Source organism: Camellia sinensis, chromosome 10, assembly GCF_055761805.1.
Source record: "Camellia sinensis isolate YWXY chromosome 10, ASM5576180v1, whole genome shotgun sequence".
Lineage (NCBI taxonomy): Eukaryota > Viridiplantae > Streptophyta > Magnoliopsida > Ericales > Theaceae > Camellia > Camellia sinensis.
The window spans coordinates 54,540,636-54,561,057 of NC_138970.1; positions in this window are offsets into that span (position 1 = coordinate 54,540,636).

A 20,422-nucleotide genomic window follows, 5' to 3' on the forward strand; every position below is an offset into this window, starting at 1 on the left:
AGAAAAGATGGCTGATCGGCTATCCAGAGTGCCAATCGGATACAAATGTTCGGCCAATAGCATCATATTTGGTCGATGACCATTTTCCGTTGGCCGATGGCCACCCTATTTGGCCGATGGCCTCTCAGCTTGTCCATGAGGTGGTTCAGTAGCATCACAGAAGTTGGCACAGTTTTCAGAGGTGTAAAACAGTGCAAACAGAGGCAACATGAGGCATGGCAACGAATTTCTGAGCGAAGCCGATCGAGCATGCCTATGCCCCTCCTCTCGAGGCCGTTTTAACTGCTTTGTATAGTTAGTTAATTTGTAATTAATTAGTTAATGTATTAGCTAATTTAATTCATTGCTATAAATATTTAATTAGCTTGTTAGTTAATTAGATTTGATTATGTAATAATTAGTCTAATTAGATCATTAGATTAGTTAGAATAGCTTAGCGTAGCTAGCTTGGATTATTCATCCGGACCCTCCGTCAAGAGGGCCAACTTTTGTAATAAGTGTGCGTGAGTGTGCGAATGTCTTCCAACCCCACGTCTTTCTCCCTTTTACTTAACCGCTTACGAAGGTTAGTTTTAGGGCATATTTCGATTAGCATCCTTATGCTTGCATGTTTGCATTCATTCATCTGTCTTGCATGCACTAGGCTCGGCGCATCATACTAACTGCATTGTATTTCAATACCGACTTGAATACATGTTATCAAGAATTGCATTTCACATGGCATCTTAGAATAGCCGAGCCTATTTTTAGTTGCATTTTGCATGTGTTGCATTAGGCATTCTTGACATGAACTAAGATTATGCATGATTTCTAACTAGTTCTCTGTTTTAGCTCGGAGTATACCGTAAGTGTTTACGCTTTAGCATCTTGCATGAGTGTAAGTGTTGCCATGATAGCATGCTTGCCATGAGGCTAACTGCTTAAGTGTTTAACTGCCTAAATGCCTATGGGTGAAGGTTGGATTGCTTGAATTGGAACAATTCATTGAAATACGAGTTTTAAGCCCACTTAAAGTGGCAACATCATGTTTTCTAAGCCCACTTGAGGGTGGCAAATCCACATCTTAGCCTACTTGCGAGTAGCACCTTCAAACCATTTTCAAACAAACAAACATGAGATGTTTTGTTCCAATTTAGGCGATCTAGTCTATACTTGTATGCTGTGCGCATCACGTAATAAGCTAGCTAGTACACCGGAATAAGAACACATGCATTTTCAAAAACAAAATATCATGCTTAGTAAAGGCCGAACTTTGATCGGGCGAGCGGAGGTGCTCATTGCATGACCTTCCCCTCTCATACCCAAGTTTCCGAGCCGAGGCAACTTTGGGGATGACGGACACGTGGCCTTAGGAATGAGTCAGGGTTTTCTAAATTCCCCCAAAATAAAATATTTAGGTGGCAACTTTGTATCTGGAAAAGTAGTCCTTGTTTGGCACTTCTTTATAAAAATCAATTTTCCAAACTGATTTGCCGAATTTGGACTCTTTGGTGATTTATCAATCTTGCATTGCACTTTGCGAGATTAGATTCAGAACTGTGACATTGAGTCCGAACTGTAGTAGTCCAATGAACAAAATGGGATTTCGTGCCCATTTCACGCGTAGAGCCCGGGACGTTCGGGCACGTCTACAGTTGCTTTATAAACACATGTGTTCTTATTCCGGTTATTAGCTAACTTTACTATGTGATGCATCACAAGCAAGTATAGACTTAATCGCAAGACTTGGAACAAAACAACTCATGTTTGTTTTCGAAAATTGTTTGGAATTTCCACCCTCAAGTGGGTTAAAGCGCAGATTTGCCACCCTCAAGTGGGCTTAAAACATGATAATTTGCCACTTCGCAAAGTGGGCTTTATAACTCACATTCATCGAATTGTTCCAATTCAAGCAATCAAGCCTTCATCCATAGGCATTCAAACAGTTTAGCATTTAAGCACATAGCCTTATGGCAAACATACGAAACATGGCAATCACTCACACACATGCAAGTATGCTAAAGCGTAAAGCTTACAGTGTACTCCAAGCCAAAATAAAAGCTAGTTAGAAATATGCATGATCCTAACTATGTTAAGTGCCTAATGCAACACATGCAATAATGCAACTAAAATAGGCTCGGCTATCTAAGACGGCATATGAATGCAACAATTTGAGACATGTATTCAAAGAGGTATCGAAATACAATGCAGTTTGTATGATGCGCCGAGCCCGGTGCATGCATGACAAATGGATGAATGCAAACATGAAAGCATAAGGTATGCTAATTGAAATATGACCCTAATCTAACCATCGAAAGCAGTTAAATAAAAGGGATAAAGATATGGGGTTGGAAGACATTCACACACACACGCACCCTTATTACAACATTGCGCTCTTTCGAAGGAGGGTCCGAATGAATAAGCTAAGCTAAAGTAAGCTAAGCTAATTAAACTAATCTAATTAAGCTAATTAGACTAATTATTACAAATCAAAATAAAGAAATAGCTAAGCTAAGCTACTTAATTATTACAACACTTAACTAACTAGCAACTAGTTAATCAACTTACAAAACCATGCTCACTAACAAGTAAAGCATTAAACTACACTACGTCAGCTCTGCTTCAGAAAGTTGAACATGCATGCTCGGTTTTCACCCCGAAAAGCTCTCTGGTTTGCTCTTGAAAGGCTCTGTTTGCAGGTTACTCCAAGAACTCTTGCTCCACCTTAGCAATTCCATGTTGGTGAATGCACCAGCGGTCTGCAGGCCATGGGAAGCTGCTGTCGGCCACCTGCTAGCCAAAGAGAGGAACTGCCGGCTAAGGATGAAGCCTTGCTGGCCACTGATGAGGCACTGCCGGCCACTGGTGTGTTGAACCACCATTCTGCAACAGAGCACAAATAGAGGAAAAATGAGGGGTTTTCCAAGGGTATGTCTGTACTGTGCCCCTCCTTATCATCTCAAAACATCAAAGGATTGGCACTTTTAGATCCAAAACCACCAATCAAGCATTTTCAATGCATGATGGCCAAGGATCCAAGTTGTACACTTTCAATAAATGCACAAAACAAGACTCAATGGACCATCACCTTATCATGGATGATCACGGGTAATGGAGACAAAGGAGATTGGCTCATTTTCATCACTTGGAGTATGAAATGGACCAATCTTCCTTGTGTTCAATATGACATCCGATTGAACACAATGCAATGCAAACACACATGCTTACCTTAGACATGTTTTACTTGTGCAATTCTTGTTTACACCTTTTATCATTACCAAGCCATTCTTTTATTAATTTGTCCAAGGTGAGTGTCCTCTAATGAGAGAGGGGTCAACCAAAGGATGGTTTAAGATATGAGAGAGATCATGCCTTTGACTAGGAGGAACCCTCAAAAGAGAGTTAAAGCCATTTAAGCAGAAACACTATCTCATGCTTAAACATAATCATAAGGTCAACCAACCCTCAAAGCAAATTAAAAAGTGAAGAAATGAGGGAGGTTGCAGACTTTTTGGTGTTGAAATGACATGACAGATAATGCTACAACATGCAAGCAACATGTGCACAACATGTTAGGGGCCAAAGCATTGAAACTAGTGAAGGACACAACACTAGAGGCATGCAACACAAAGCTCAAAAGGGACCAACAGTCCAAAACAGTCCTAAAACACTTTAAATAGAGCCCTAAAACATGCTTGAAATAGGCTAAGAATCGCTATATTAAGAAGCCAAAACAATAGCAAATGCTAGGCAATTTAGCACAATTTCACTACAAGCATACAAAGCAAAGCTCATGTGATCAAACTAGCTCAAAATAAAGCTTAATCATGCCAAATCAGTAGCTAAGACATGCTGAAATTGAAGCACAAAGGGCTAGAAAAACATGCTCGCATGTTGACCCGCAAACAAGGCACAAAGCACAACTCCTAAAAGTGATGAAAGAGTGGAATATGTGAGAGTGTGATAGAGGTATATGCTCTGAAATCACATGTAAAATGATGCTATATCATGCAAATAACTTAGCAAAACATGATAGGGACCTTAAAACACAAAGCTAGTAAAGGTCATTCACACTATAGCTATACAAAGCAAAGCACATATGACCAAGACCATCCTAAATAGAGCTAAAGCATGCTAAAACAGTAGCAAAAACATGCTAGACTTGAGCTAAAACAAGCTAGGTTACAAGGCTAAAACATAGAGCATGCTAAGCTAGTAAGCAAGACACAAGGAGGGGAGGCTAACCCCTCCAATTTTGGACTTCCAAACATGTTTTTTGCCACTAAAATTACTCTGAAAATTAGTGGTAAAAGCCTCAGAAAAAGATGATTTAAGGATGGGAAACACAAGGGCAAAGGCCTCCAAAACAAGGTACAAAGAATGGCTATAAACCCCTCAACCTTTAATGGCCTTAGGACCCAAGCTTCAGCCCAAAAACACAGAGTTTTTATAGCCCAAAATCAGTTGAAAAACATGCTGGACTCAAGTCATGAAGAGCCAAAACACTAAGCTAATGCATGAGGTTGCACTACAACTATGCAAAATAAGCCTCAACTGAAGCAACCAGCCCAAAACAGAGCCAAAATAGGTTATTTCAGAAGCAAAAACATGCTGAAATAAAGCTAAGATAAACTAGAAAAACACGCTAACATGTAAAGCTATCTAGGCATGAATGCTAGACACAAGGAGGAGAGGCTAACCCCTCCAATTTTGGACCTCAAAATATAGTTTTTGTTACTGAAAAACCTCTGAGTTTTAGTGGTAAAAAGGCCAAAAAAGTCGGTTTGAAAAGTAATGAAAGATGGCACGAAAAGCTATACAAGCTAAAGAGCAAAAATGGAGGGACAACCCCCTAACCCACAAAGGCTCAAACCACAACTTTAGGACTGAAAAACAGAACATTTTACATGCCAAAACTAGCCTTGAAATGATGGAAAAAGATGGCAAAGCAAGTGTGAAAAACAAGCTTAAAGGGAGAGAGTTATACTTCTTGAAGCACAAGCACACTTTAGGCACAAATGAGGCATCAAACCAAGCTAAATCATCCTTATAGAGCTTAAACAAGGCTCCAAGTAATCTCAGCCCAAAGGTAAGCAACTTTGGTTAAGGATCTAGGCAAATGAGAGGTGTATGCTAGCTTCTATGCACAAAGGTTCAAGAAAGAAAGGAATGTAGAGAGAGAGAGAGTTCTCAAAATCTTTCACTCATAAAATGTTCCTAACCCCTAAAACCATAGAGAAGCCTCTCTATATATTGAAAAATACAAGCTCTGGTCAAAAATATCCCAAAAGGGACAGCTGTAACAGCTGGAGCACAAATATCTGCCAAAAATTGTATTTTTTCATCAATGGCCGACACTGCTTCATTGTTGGCCGGCATGAGCCACCATTGGATGGCAGGGGGTCGGCATAGGCCATTCATGGCCGGCACATGGCCAGAAAATCCCATTTATGGCCAGCATCCTCCACCTCTGGTTGGCCAAAAAAATCAGCTTTTTGGGCCAACTTCAAATGGACATAGCTCCTTCATACAGACTCTTTTTCAGGTCATTATTGAGCCTAAATTGAAGCCCTGGAAGTCGTCTTTCCAATGATGGCTGCCTCACATTGAAATTCCAACTATGCAAAAAATTATGCCTCTTTCAGTGAAGCCGCTCTGTTTTGATCCTACCCAGATTTGTGGCCAACTGCTCCCCAGCTTAGTTTCTTCTCTCCTCTCTGTTTTTCTTCAACCCCAAACTCTTAAACAAGGTGTTTTGAAATATTTTTCAAAGAGTTCACCTCTCTTTCATTCATTTCCACTTTGTCCTTGCTCGGGTTACCGAAAAGCGTTGCATTTAACGAAATGCGAGCCTCGGAACATCGTAGGAACTTTTTTTTTCAAAATATTTTGAAAGAGAGGGTTTTAAGGTCTAACAACCATTCAAAATAGTTTTGGTCTACAATGGGGTGTAAGGTTAGGATTTGACGCTCTCCTTACCGAAGAGATCGAACCTTTGCACTGCACAACTTTCATCACCAATTAAACAATCAGTAGCGCCTAAGTCTTAAGGGTGGTAAAAAATGGGGTGTCTATAGTCACTGATGGTTTACTTGGTGATGAAAGATATGTAGTGAAAAGGGTCGATTTCTTCGGCAAGAAGAGTGTCAAATCCCAACCTCACACCCCTTTTTTGGACCAAAACCATTTTGACCAAAAAGATTTTAGATCTTAAAACGCTCTACTTCAAAATAGTTTTTGAAAAGTTCCAACGATGTTCCGACACTCGCATTTTGTTAAATGTTGCATTGTTTGGTAAACCGAGCAAGGACAAAGTGGAAATGAATGAAAGAGAAGTGAAATATTTAAAATAATCTTCAAAAAATTTTATTTAAAGGTTTGGATTTGAAGAAAATTGGAGTGGAGAGAAGAAACCAAGTTTGGGAGAAGTTTGCATGAATCCGGGTAGGATCGAAACTGAGCAGTCTTCACTAAAAGAGACATAACTTTTTGCACACTTGGAATTTTGATGTGAGGATGCCACCATTGGAAAGAAGACTTCCAGGGATACAATTTAGGCTTAATAATGACCTGCAAAGGAGTCAATACGAAGGATATATGTCCATTTGAAGTTAGGCCCAAAAAGCAGATTTTTCTGGCCAACCAGAGGTGGAGGATGTTGACCATGAATGGGCTTTTCTGGCCATGTGCCGGCCATGAATGGCCATTTCTGGCCCCCTTCCATCCAAGAGTGACCCTTGTCGGCCATGGATGATGTAGTGTCGGGCATCAATGATGGCTTGCTGGCCAGCGATGTTAGAAAGTCAGTTTTTGGTAGATATTTGTGCTCCAGCTGTTACAACTATTCCTTTTGGGATATTTTTGACCTGAGCTTGCATTCTTCTACATATAGAGAGCCTTCTCTATGGTTTTAAAGGTTAGAACATTTTAGGAGTGAAATTTTGGGAGCCTCTCTCTCTACACTTCTCTCTCTGCATTTCTCTCTCTCTTGAATCTTTGTGCAGAAGTGCATACAACTGTAGATACACTTCTCCTTTGCCCATACATCCTTGACCAAACTTGTTGATCATTGAGTTGAGGTTGCTTGAGGCTCTCTTGGGACTCCTTACGGTGATTTTGCTTGGTTTTGTTGCGTAAAAGTGTGTTGTGCTTCAAGAGGTATAACTCTCTCCCTTTAAGCTTGCTTTTCGTACTTGCTTTGCCATCTTTATCCACCATTTCAAGGCTGGTTTTGGCATGTAAAAAGTTATTTCTTTCAATCCTAAAAGTGGTGGTTTGAGCCTTTGTGAGTTAGGGGGTTGTTACCTCTTTTTACTCTTCAGTTTGTTAAGCTTTTTGCACCATTTCTCATCACCTTCAAATCAAACTTTTTGGACCTTTTTACCATTGAAACTTAGAGGTTTTTCACTGTCCAAAAGCATGTTTTGAGGTCCAAAATAGGAGTGGTTGGCCTCCCCTCCTTGTGTCTTGTTTGCATAAGTAGATAGCCTAACATGTGAGCATGTTTTCTACCATTTTGTGACTTGATCTCAGCATGTTTTTGCTACTTTTTTGACCTACTTTAGCTCTGTTTTTGGCTGGTTGGGTCATTTGTTGTTTGCTTCTTACACTTATAGTGTAATCTAGCTTACTAGCCAATCATTCTAGCTTGTGTTAGCTTGACTTGAGCACATTTTTGCTACTGATTTACCATGCTTTAACTTTGTTTTGAGTAGTCTTGGTCATATGAGCCATGTATTGCATAGCTATTGTGTTTTATGCTCTTCACTAGTTTAATGCCTTTGGCTTTTGAACATGTTGCGCATGAATTGCTTGCATGATTTAGTGTCTTTAGCATGCCATATCAGCACTGAAAGTCTGCAATCTCCCTTTGTTCTTCACTTTTGAATTTTCTTTTGAAAGTGGTCTTGAGCCCCTTGTTAGCTTGAGCATAAAATTGAGGCATTCATGCCTAATGGTTTTAATCCTCTCCTGAGGGTTGTTACTAACCAACAGCATGAAACCGCTTTCATGATCAAGGCACTTGTGGCTTAGGCCATCTTTCCAATTAGAGGACTTTCACATTGGACTTAACTGGTTAAAGGACTAATTGGTAAGCTAAAATGTGTAAACAAGAATCGGACAAGTAAAACATGACCAAGATAACATGTTGTGTTTGCATTGCATTGTGTTCAATCAGACATTATATTGAACACAAGGTAGATTGGCCCATTTCATACTCAAAGTGATGAAATGAGCCAATCTCCTTTGTCTCCATTGCCTTTGATCATCCATGATAAGGTAGTAGTCTTGAGTCTCATTTTTGTGCATTTATTGAATGTGCACAAGTTGGATCCTTGGCCATCATGCATTGAGAATGCTTGATTGGTGGTTTTGGATCCAACAGTGCCACTCCTTTGATGTTTTGAGATGATAAAGAGGGGCACGGTACAAACATACCCTTGGGAGAACCCCCATTTTCCTATGTTTGAGCTCTGTTGCAGAATGGTGGTCCAGAACACCAGTGGCCGGTAGTGCTACTGATGGCTGGCACTGTTTCATCCTTGGCTGGCGGCACACATATTTGGTTGGCAGGAGGTCGTCAAGCCACTGGTGCATTCCCCAGCATTTTGTTTGGTAAGGTGGAGCAGAAAGTTCTTGGAGTGCCCCTGCAAACAGAGCCTCTCAAGAGCAAACCGGTGGGCTTTTCAGGGCAAAAAACAGAATGCATTCATATTCTACATCTCGGAGCAGAGTAATAGCAGCATAGTTTAAAGTGTTAATTACTTAGTTGATTCGCATTGATTGTTGTAATAATTAAGTAGCTTAGATTAGCTATTTCTTTATTTTGTGATATAATAATTAGTAAGTAGTTTACTAGATATTTGTTTGGTTATGTAATAATTAGTCTAATTAGTTTAATTAGATTAGCTAGCTTAGCTTAGCTTAGATTAGCTTAGCTTATTTATTCAGACCCTCCTTCGCGAGGGCACACTGTTGTAATAAGTGTGCGTGTGTGTGTGCATGTTTTCCAACCCCACGTCTTTCTCCCTTTTACTTAACTGCTTTCGATGGTTAGTTTAGGGACATTTTCAATTAGCATACCTTATGCTTGCATGTTTGCATCATTCATTCGTATTGCATGCACCGGGCTCGGCGCATCATTCAAACTGCATCGCAATTTCAATACTTATTTGAATACATGATCTAAAGCATGTTACCAAATTGTTGCATTCATATGCCATCTTAGATAGCCGAGCCTATTTAGTTGCATTATTGCATGTGTTGCATTAGGCACTTAACATAGTTAGGATAATGCATATTTCTAACTAGCTTTTGTTTTGGCTTGGTGTACATTGTAGTGTTTATGCTTTAGCATACATGCATGAGGGTGAGTGTAGCCATGTTTCACATGCTTGCCATGAGGCTATTTGCTTAATTGATTAACAGCATGAATGCCTATGGAGGAAGGCTTTATTACTTGAATTAGAACAATTCATCAAATGTGAGTTTTAAGCCCATTTTGCGAAGTGGCAAATCATATTTCAAGCCCACTTGAGGGTGGCATTTTCAAACCATTTTCAAAAACAAACATGAGTTGTTTTGTTCCAATTCTTGTGATTTAGTCTATACTTGTATGTTGTGTGCATCACATAGTAATGTTAGATTAATAACCGGAATAAGAGCACATGTGTTTATAAAACAACATATCATGCCTAGTAGAGGTCGATCCTTTGATCGGGTGAGTGGCGGTGCTCATTTCATGTCATTCCCCCCTCGTATCCAAGTTCCCAAGCCGAGGCAACTTTGGTGATGACGGACACGTGGCCTTTGGCACGAGTCAGGGTTTTCTAAATTTTTCCAAAATAAAATATTTAGGTGGCTACTCTGTAATCTGAAAAAGCAGTCCAATTTTGGCATTATTTGATTTAAAATCTGATTTTCCAAAATGATTTGCAGGATTGGACTCTTTGGTGATTTATCAATCTTACATTGCACTTTATGAGATTAGATTCAGAACCGTGATAGTAGTTCGAACTGTAGGAGACCTATTCGCGCCTTCTCCAAAAGAGGGGTGTGCGAAGAATGTCGAGCGTTACAGAGTGTTAGAAGCACAAGAGGGTGATTTTGAGGTAGAATCCCTCCGGGAGAAGATATCTAGTGGGAAGGTAGAGAAGGGTTTGACTACGTGTCCCGACCTGAGTGTGAGGTACTGAGACTACTTGTTTGTGCCAGAGTCTTGCCGAAAGGAAGTACTCCGAGAGTTTCACCATTCACGCCTTGTGGTGCATCCAGGAGGCACAAAGATGTATCATGATTTAAGTCGCCAGTTTTGGTGGAGAGGTATGAAGAAAGACGTGGCAGTCTTTATGTCAAAATGTCTTACTTGTTAGCAAGTGAAGGCCGAGCATCAGAGGCCAGCAGGCTTGTTATAACCCTTGCCTATAGCCGAGTGGAAATGGGAGCACGTCACGATGGATTTTTTTGTGGGTCTTCCGAGGACTCAATAGGGCAGTGATGCCATTTGGGTGGTAGTAGACCGGTTGACCAAGTTGGCGTATTTTATTCCTATGCGCGTGAGAGATTTAGTATATTACCTTGCTGACTTGTATATTTGGGACATAGTGAGGTTGCACGGGGTCCCAGTGCCGATTGTCTCAAATAGAGATCCGCATTTTACTGCTAGGTTGTGGTAGAGTTTGCAGAGTGCTTTGGGCACTAGATTGACTTTTAGAACAACTTACCACCCTCAGACTGACGAGCAATCCGAGTGCACCATTCAGATCCTTGAGGATATGCTTCGAGGTTGTGTCCTTGACTTTAAGGGGTCGTAGGAGAGACACCTGCCCTTAGTGGAGTTTGCCTACAATAATAGTTTCCAATCGAGTATTGGTATGGCACCGTTTGAGGCCTTGTATGGCCGATTGTGTAGATCTCTAGTGTGTTGGGCTGCGGTAGGTGATTCACCTTGGTTAGGCCTAGAGTTAGTGTGAGAAACGATAGAGAAAGTAGCACTTATCCGTGAGAGGTTGGTTACGGCCCATAGTCGTCAAAAGAGTTATGCTGACCGTAGAAGGAGGCCTTTGTTGTTCAAGGTGGGTGATCACGTCTTTCTGAAAATATCACCTAGACGGGGTTTGATGAGATTTGGAAAGAGTGGGAAGTTGTTCCCTCGGTTTATTGGCCCTTTCGAGATCATTGAGAGGATTGGGGAGGTTGCCTACCATTTAGCATTGTTGCCGCAACTCTCCGGAGTGCATGACGTGTTTCATGTTAGTATGCTTCGGAAGTATGAGACGGATCCATCACATGTATTGGATTAGACCAACTTAGGCAAGACGATTCCCTTGGTCAAAGTATTGTGGAAACATCACGAGGTTGAGGAAGCCACTTGGGAACGTGAATTAGAGGTCCAAGAGAAATATCCAGATCTATTTGTTAATGTTTAAGAATATGTTGGAAATCTTGTTTTGTTGATGAACTCTAAGCACATTGTATATATTTTGGATTATGGAAGTATTGTAAATGTTGAATATGCCTCGAAAATTCGAGTTTAATTTAAGCACTGTATATGTTGAATGTGTTTTAGAAATGCAAATATGTTATTAACATTGAATATGTTATGGAGATATGGAATATGTGTATTGGGATTAGATGAATTCCGAAAGGATGCCTGTTGTTAATGTATATTGAGCTATATCTGTAAAGTTGTTCTCTTCAGAAGAGATGGAATGGCCAATAGTGGGTCAAATTGGTGAGTGTTGTATTGCGACCATATTGAAAATTGAAATAATCATGATTTTGAAACTTGTATAAAATTTCGGGGACGAAATTCTTTAAGGGGGGAGGTTATAACGATCTCGGTTTTTTCCCCGTCATTTATCGTATTCCGAACTCAGGTTCCCTGGTTGTATGTCGTTGTCTATACCTTATATCCATCCTTTACTCTTCGAATTTGAGTTTTGGAATGTCTTGGGTGTGTTTAGAACAAGTTGGTTGCTAATTGGTATAGAAACTTGTTACCCAGAATTTTGGTCTTCCGCTCGAGCGGGTCCTTTTGCGCTCGAGCGGGGTTTGCAATCCTTCAGTACTTTGTGTGTCTACAAAAATACTGCAGAAATATTTTTCATGCTTGAGCGGAGTTTCTTACACTCGAGCGGGTCTCATTACGCTCGAGCGGGTTGTGCCTTACTGTTGTGTCTTGGAGCTCGAGCGGCCTTTATTGCGCTCAAGCGGGTCGAATTTTGTGTCTGACGCTCAAGCGTCAAACTCTCCTATTGAGTGGACTGCGCGTATATCAGATCGTGAAAGTGACATTTTAAATCACTTTTTATGTCCTTTCTCTCTCTAAAACTTTGTAAAACCTTAAGTTGAGAGCCACTCTCTCTAAAATACTCTCTCTCTGTCTCTCTCTACATTTTGACCTAGATCTAGTGATCTCCTCACCCTCCTTCCTTTGATAACAAGATTGAGCTCCTCAAGATCTCCATTTTCATCCGAGTAGAAGTTGGTTTCGTCATCTTTGGAGTTCATCTCTTGCTTGGCTCGTCTTCTCTTCTTGAGGTAGGGATAATCTACTCATTTATGTGAGTTTTAACATAAATATTGGTTATTTTGTATAAATGGTTGTTTTGGGTGAAGTTAGGGTTTGGGTGTTGATTTGAGAAAGAGGGGTTTTCTAGTTCAAACTCTTTATGTGTAAGAGGAATCTTAAAAATGGGGTTAATGGTGTATAATTGTTGAAATAGTTAGATTTGGACCTTGAGTCAATGTTTTTGGAATTTGGGGGAAAATGCCCTAGTTTGGAATTAAATAACTATTTTGTATAAATAGTGAATTCGTTGTGAAATTAATGAAAATGGCTTGGAGAATATGGAATTGAAGGAACATGTGATTAAACGGTGTTGTTGGATTAATAAGTCATTGACCTATGGGAAAGTTGATAAATTATCTGTTGTAGATTTATTTATCTGTTTAGAAATAACTGTTTTGGGCTATCGGTGGAGGATAGCCATGATTGTTGTAGAAACTGCATGATGTTTAGGTAAATTGAAACTAATCAATTGGAATATGTCCTTGAATATGACGGTCGGATATTAACATTGTATATGTGATTAAATTGGTCATTGTATGTGACAATGAATTTAAATACATTGTATATGAATCTTTGTTTGGGAGGAGATAGGGGATGTACTCCATTGTTTGGGAGGAGATAGGGGATGGACTCCATGGATAATTAAGTTCGCCGGAGTGACCACGGTAAAAGTTCCGAAATCTTATTTATATTTGGGTGCCAGTTCCCTCGGACGTAGTTCCGTAAAATAGCAAGATAACGGAAGTGGATGATTGATGTTTATATGTGAAGTGTTGATGATATGAGTTGTAGTCTCATTTTGAATTGTTTGAATAATATTAAGCTATGTCAATGAGTTGATTCGAATACCTAAAAGGAAGTGGACTTATTATAATGTAAATGTCGATTGGTTATGGAAATGGTGTAAGCTGGTTTACAAGTGTTAAACATTTATCGGATGCTAATGTTTTAGTTAATTGTCATATAATGTTTAGCATATCTCTATTGGGCATTGGCTCACCTTACTTGGGACATTATTTTTCAAGTACAGGCGATATGCCGCCTCCAAGATCATAGCTTGGAAGGCTTTGGAGTTGAAGACTCCTTTTTTGCTATTCGTTTTGATGTTAAATGTACATTCAAGCCTAGGGCTTTCTATGTATAGAGCTAGGACTCTTTTGTTGTAACCAAGTGATGACTTAGAAAGCTGTAAGCCCGTAGGGCATATATTTGTTTGATATCTTTGTAAAGAATACTCTGATGAATGTAACAGGTAACATTTCTATTATGTTTTCTTTTTATGGATTTTATGAATGGATGGTTATGTCTTGTTTTGAGGGTGTTACAACTTGGTATCACTTGCATGCCGAGTTAGTATCACATGATAGCATGTTTTTGTAGCCTAACTTAGCTTATTTCCAGCATGTGTTTGCCTCTGATTTCGCATGATTTAACTCTTTTTTGGGTTGTTTTGGTCATATAGGCCTTTTTTTGCATGGTTGTAATGCAAATGGCTTCACTAGCTTGGGATTTTAGGCATCTAAACATGTTTTTCATGGAATGATTGCATGTTATAGTGTCTTTTAACACGTAAGTTTAGTGTATATAGCTCTGTCACATGCTCATATGTGTCACTATTTCAGTGCTTTTTAGAGTCGCTCTTGAGTCTTGTTTGCAAGCTAGCATGTGAGCATATTTTTCTAGCACTTTCTGCCTCAATCTCAGCATGTTTTAGTCATTGTTTTGACTGGTTTTAACTCTGGTTTTGAGTTGGTTTGGTCATATGAGTCTTGCTTTGTATGCTTGCAATACAATTGTGCTTAAGAGTCTAGCTTGTGCTTTGCTTTGGCCTTTTATTCTAGCTATCTTTAGCTTAATTCAAGCATGTTTTAGGACTCCTTTCAGATTATTTTACGACTATTTTAAAGTGTACCTTTTGAGCTTTGTATTGCATGCCTATAGTGCAAGTGGTCTTCACTAGCTCATTGTTTTAAGCTTTAAACATGTGTTGCATATGTTGATTGCATGATTTAGTGTCATTTTGTATCCCATTTCAACAATTTAAATCTCTGTAATTCACTCTTTCATTTGTTTTGAAAGGGGCTTTGAACCATTTGTTGGCTTGAGTGTGGAATTGAGGCCCTCATGCCTAATGGTTTTGATCATCTCTTAAGGGTTTCTACTAACCAACAGCATAAGGCCTCTTTCATGCTCAAGGTACTTGTGGCTTAAGCCCTCTTTCAATTAGAGGACTCTCACTTTGAACTTAATCGAGTAAAGGACTAATCAGTAATGTAAAATGAGTAAACAAAAAAGCGACAAAGTAAAAGTATGCAAGATAAGCATCTTTGTGTTGCATTGAATGTGTTCGAATCGGACGCTAATCTGAACACAAGAAATGCGGGATGTTTCATACTTGAAGTGATGAAATGTGCCATGTTTCTTAGTCACCGTCACCCTTGATCATGCATGGTAGGGTGGTGGTCCTCTGAGTCTTATTTGTGCACTTATTAAGCTTGTACAAGCTTGGTTCTTGGGCCATCATGCATGAAAATGCTTGATTGGTGGCTTGAGAGCCAAGAGCTACACTCCTTTGAGCTTGTGAAATGATAAGGAGGGTAGTAGTACACACATTTCTTGAAAATGCATTGCTTTGCCTCTGTTGCTCTTTGTTGGAGCAAAAGTAGAAGTCCGAAAAAATGGGTGGCCGACCGGCCACTTGAAGTAGCCGACCGGCCAGTTAAGCTGGCCGACAGCCACTTTTTTTGGCCGACCAACCACCAGTTAATTATTGCACAGTGTGTTCCTGAGTTGGAGCAGAGGTATTCTGGAAGTTGGCATAATTTTCAGAGGTTCGAACAAGTGCAAACAGAGGCATCCGATGGCAAGGCAAGGACATTTTCGAGCGGAGCAACCGAGCATGCATGCATCCCTCGTCCCTTGAGGCCATTTAACTGTTTTACTTAGCTAGTTAGTGGTAGCTAATTTACTGGCTTTGTAATTAGCTAGTTAATGTGTTTAGCTAATTAATTCATTTTGTAATATTTAGCTAGCTTAGAATAGTTAGTAAATTTATTTCAATTGTGTTGTAATAATTAGTTAGCTAGAATAGTTAATTAATTGTGTTGTAATAGCTTAGCTTAGTGTAGCTTAGCTTATTCATTCGGACCCCCCCTTCGTGAGGGCGCAATGTTGTAATAAGTGTGCGTGCGTGTGTGCATGTCTTCCAATCCCGCGTCTTTCTCCCTCTTATTTAATCACTTTTGATGGTTAGATTAGGGTCATTTTCGATTAGCATACCTTATGCTTGCATGTTTGCATCATTCATTTGTCTTGCATGCACCAAGGCTCGGCGCATCATTCAAATTGTATTGCAATTTCAATATTTTCTTTGAATACGTGTTTCAAGGCATGTTATCAAATTGAATCAATCATATGCCATATTAGTAGCCTAGCCTATTAATTGTATTATTGCATGTGTTGCATTAAGCATCTTGCATAGTTAGGATCATGCATCTTTCTAACTAGCTTTTGTTTTGGCTTGGAGTACTCGGTAAGCTTTTACGATTTAGCATACTTGCATGAGTGTGACTGTTGCCATGATAGCATGCTTGCCATGAAGCTATTTGCTTAAATGATTAATTGCATGAATGCCTATGGATGAAGGCTTTGTTGCTTGAATTGTAACAATTCGATAAATGTAAGTTTTAAGCCCACTTTGCAAAGTGGCAAATCATGTTTCAAGCCCATCATGTTTGATGGCGGCAAATTCAAACCATTTTCGAAAAACAAACATAAGTTGTTTTGTTCCAATTCTTGTGATTTAGTCTATACTTGCTTGTGTGCGTCACATAGTAAAGGTAGCTAATAACCGAATAAGAACACATGAGGTTTATAAAACAACATATCATGATTAGTAGAGGCCGATCTTTGATCGAGCGAGCGGGAGTTCTCATTTCAAGACCTTCTCCTCTCGTACCCAAGTTCTCGAGCCGAGGCAATTTTGGTGATAACAGACACGTGGCCTTTGGCACGAGTCAGGGTTTCCTAAATTTTTCCAAAATAAAATATTTAGGTGGCAACTCTTTAATCTGGCAAAGCAGTCCATTTTTGGCATTATTTGATTCAAAATCAATTTTTCAAAATGATTTGCCAAATTTGAACTCTTTGGTGTTTATCAGTCTCACATTGCACGTTGTGAGATTAGATTTAGAACCGTTGTAGGAGTCCAAACTGTAGGATCAATTCGAGCTTCTCTAAAAGGAGGGCATGAAGAAAGTCGAATCTACAAGTTCTGGCGACTCTACTGGGGATTTAGAAAACTTGACTTGAACTCATGATATGTTGTCTTATCTACACTTAGGTGTTTCTTTGCATTTGCATTTGTATTGGTGCGCCTAACTCACAGTATTTGCCATCTGCTATTCCTGAGCGGTTTGCGGAGGCTTGCTTGGAAAAGCTTACCATAAGGATGACCGGTTGCGGGCTCTGCCACGATGGGAACACAAACCTTGGATCTAGACTACCGTTGTACCGTTTGATCCTCCTTTCACTTCTCGGTATTAGGAGCGAGAGGTATATTAGGTGGTCTGGCCAAGGACCCTTTTTGACCAATCGACATAGTTGCATATCGGAAACCATAAAGACTGTTCCAAACTATGACAGGATGCTTACCCAAATGCAGGATTGTGGTGAAACCACTTTGTTTGAATAGCTTACCCTAGTTCCTGAAGAAACTTTGACAGGGTAACCCTACCCCATCATAGGGGTGTTTTGGCTTTCATTTAACTGGTATGTACTTTACAGTGAAACTTTACAGGGATATGCATATCAGTTGCCAAGTTGGTATTTGATTTTGGGGCAGAATTCAGTGTGGAATATAGTGATTTAGCGTTGCTCATATCTATTCTAGTGAAATCGGGCTGAGGTGCTGTCTGTTTTTTCTTTTGCTAGGTAGTCTTGGAACCATAGCTTTAGAAGGCTCCGATATCCCCCAGCTACATTGGACTTATGTTGATAGACTTTGTCAGGTCAGAGATTTAGTTCAGAGACAACCAGTGTTTCCTTCGCCGGTGGCAGGGCAAAGAAGGGCCAGATAGGGCTCATTGGTTCAACTGATCCGATAGCCACCAGTGGGATCACCTTCGTTTAACTCAGTAGACCCGTGATGGCACAGAGTCTAGAAGAAGTTGCGGCCATGATAGCGGCATTAAACCAGGAAATCGCCATGCAGGACGAGACCAATGCTGAAATGCAACGCCCATCTGGGGCACCTACCACACATCCAGTCTCGAGACCCCAGCCGAACTTTGATCCACTTCCACCAGCTGAAGATTCACATGGTCCGAATCCCCGAGAAGGGTTGGCTTAAGTTCGAGTTTTCACACCTCTGGTGCAGCCTAATGAGAGGCTTTATTCCCTTGATATTAATGAGCTAGACCCGACCTCATTAAAAATTGCTAACCTTGAGAAGCAATTCAAAAAGGCACAGGGCCTTAACTCCATTCCCGACATTGAGGATGGGTACACTGAGGCTGCCATACGGCTCCCAAACATATTCAAAATGCCGCACATTGACCGTTTCGACGGGTCTGGAGATCGTATAGTACATTTTCTTGGATGTCCTAAAACTGATGGGTCTAACTAAGCCTCAGAAACTCTCTCTGTATGGAAGAACCCTGTCAGGCATAGCAGCCACATGGTATGCCAAGTTAGAGGATGAAGTGAAGCAGAACTGGGAAGAATTGGCTGAGGCCTTTGTCAATCAATACTCTTACAATACCCAACTTGAAATAACCACTCAAGACCTTAAGGCAACCTACCAGAATACTGCAGAATCTTTTGTGGAATTTATTGCAAGGTGGAGAGGAAAGGCAGCACAGATGACAGATCGCCCTTCTGAGAGGGATCAAGTGCAGATAGTGGTACAAAACCTTACGCCTAATATGCTGCAAAAATTAATAGTTGCTCCACTATTCACTTTCAAAAGTTTACATGAATTGGGAGCTCAGATCGAGAGTGCATTCAACAAAGGGATTATTCCCAGAACATGTGAACTGATAAGGAGGGTGATTTCCGGGAATACGAATGCTGGCGGTAGCACTATTCTCAAACCCACTGAAATCAATACGATCGCCACAACCGACCCTTTTGCCAAATCAAGCCTACAAACAGCTGGCCCAACTCGAGCCCAAGGCAGAACTTTCACCCCCTATATATGAGCTTAACCAGCACATTAAAAGTCCTGATGGAAAGAGGGTATCTCAAACCCCTTGATCCTCAACCTCTGCCTGACCCACTCCTTGTCAGACATAGCCCCACCAAATACTGCGTATATCATCAGCAGTGTGGTCATTGCACCGATCGTTGCTACCGCCTTCGTCATGAGGTCCAGAATCTCTTCGACAACCAGACGATAGTTTTACCTCAAGACCCCAATGACCAAGTACCTCATCCATACCTCAATCCAACCTATATACTGTCATCCACCTATAACCCCAGTATATACATCACCCCGGCACATCTACCCAAGCCTGAGGTGTTCATTCCAGAAAGCATGGACTTGTGTATGATGGATGCACTTGAACCCCAATCATCTCAAACCCATGAACCCACTACTTCTGAGCTGATGAGAATGATTGAAGATCTTCAGAGAACTGTGGCATATTTAGCCTTTGGGATTTTGGCTCCATCATTTCCCACATCACATGCCATAAATTTCACGCCAAAAGGCGCCCCAATCTTGGGGCGAGCTGCAATTGAAAATGGCCAACCTGAAGCCATCCCAGGTCTAGGCAATGCCATGTCAACAATAACTGGGCTTCGCTCTGATATAGCGACCCAATCCCTTGGCAAAGTGGAGGCAATGGTAAGAACAAGGTAGGGGTAGGCATTAGTCCTCATGAACACCTTCTGTGGGCTGTTGAGGCTTTGAAGGCTGAAGGGCTAAACAAACAGCAAGTGCTTGCGGTTGTTGCAAAAACTGTGGATGATGCTTTTGCCACTCAGGATGAGAGCATTCCGAATCAAGGGGCAAGCCGGGAAAAAGGGTTATCATACCAGAAACACCCCTTTCAGCTCCAATCCTACACTCAGAAAAGATCAGCAAACCCAGTCAACACCAGCCGACCCTTTCGCCTGTACATCCAACACAACTCTACAAACCTCGAAGTACCAACCCTGAGGTCAGAGGGTCTTCAATCCCCTCTACATGACTTTGTCTAAAGTTCTCCAAATCCTTATAAGACAAGGCCATCTCAAACCCCTTGAGCCTCGGCCTCTCCCGGATCCCCTTACAACTAAGCATAATCCGACCAAGTACTGTGCCTTCCATCAACAAGCCGGCCATGACACTAACATTTGTTTTCGTCTTTGCCACAAAATACAAGATCTGATTGATAAAGAGGTCATCGTCGCACCAGGTCCTGCAAAGTCTATTGGCACAGGATCGATGAACTTGGAGGATAATGTGACTATGTGATCGAGGGATCTCATTTTACTCCAGATATGGCGGATGACACGCACTGTTTTGAGCAATGTGCAAATGCTGGTCATTTTACTTTATGACTTGGGTATTGAGTTAGTTTTGTTGTGTTATATTGAGTCTATCTTGTTGTATCAAGTCAGTCCCGTTGTGTTAGAGTTGGGTGATTTCGAGGGTGTTACCTCAGACATCACTATCTTGTTTTGTGTTTGTCTTTTACACACTTTCTTTTGCGTCTATTTCTGCCATTGAGCCAGTGGTGCCAGAGATCTGAATGAAACGGCAGTGCTTTTCACCTACTTTTATGTGCCTTGAAATCATTGCATTGACCTAAGTTTTTCAAAACTTTTGAACACTGTGATGAAAACAAAGAGGGAGGAATTCCTCGGTATTTGTAAAAATTTGAT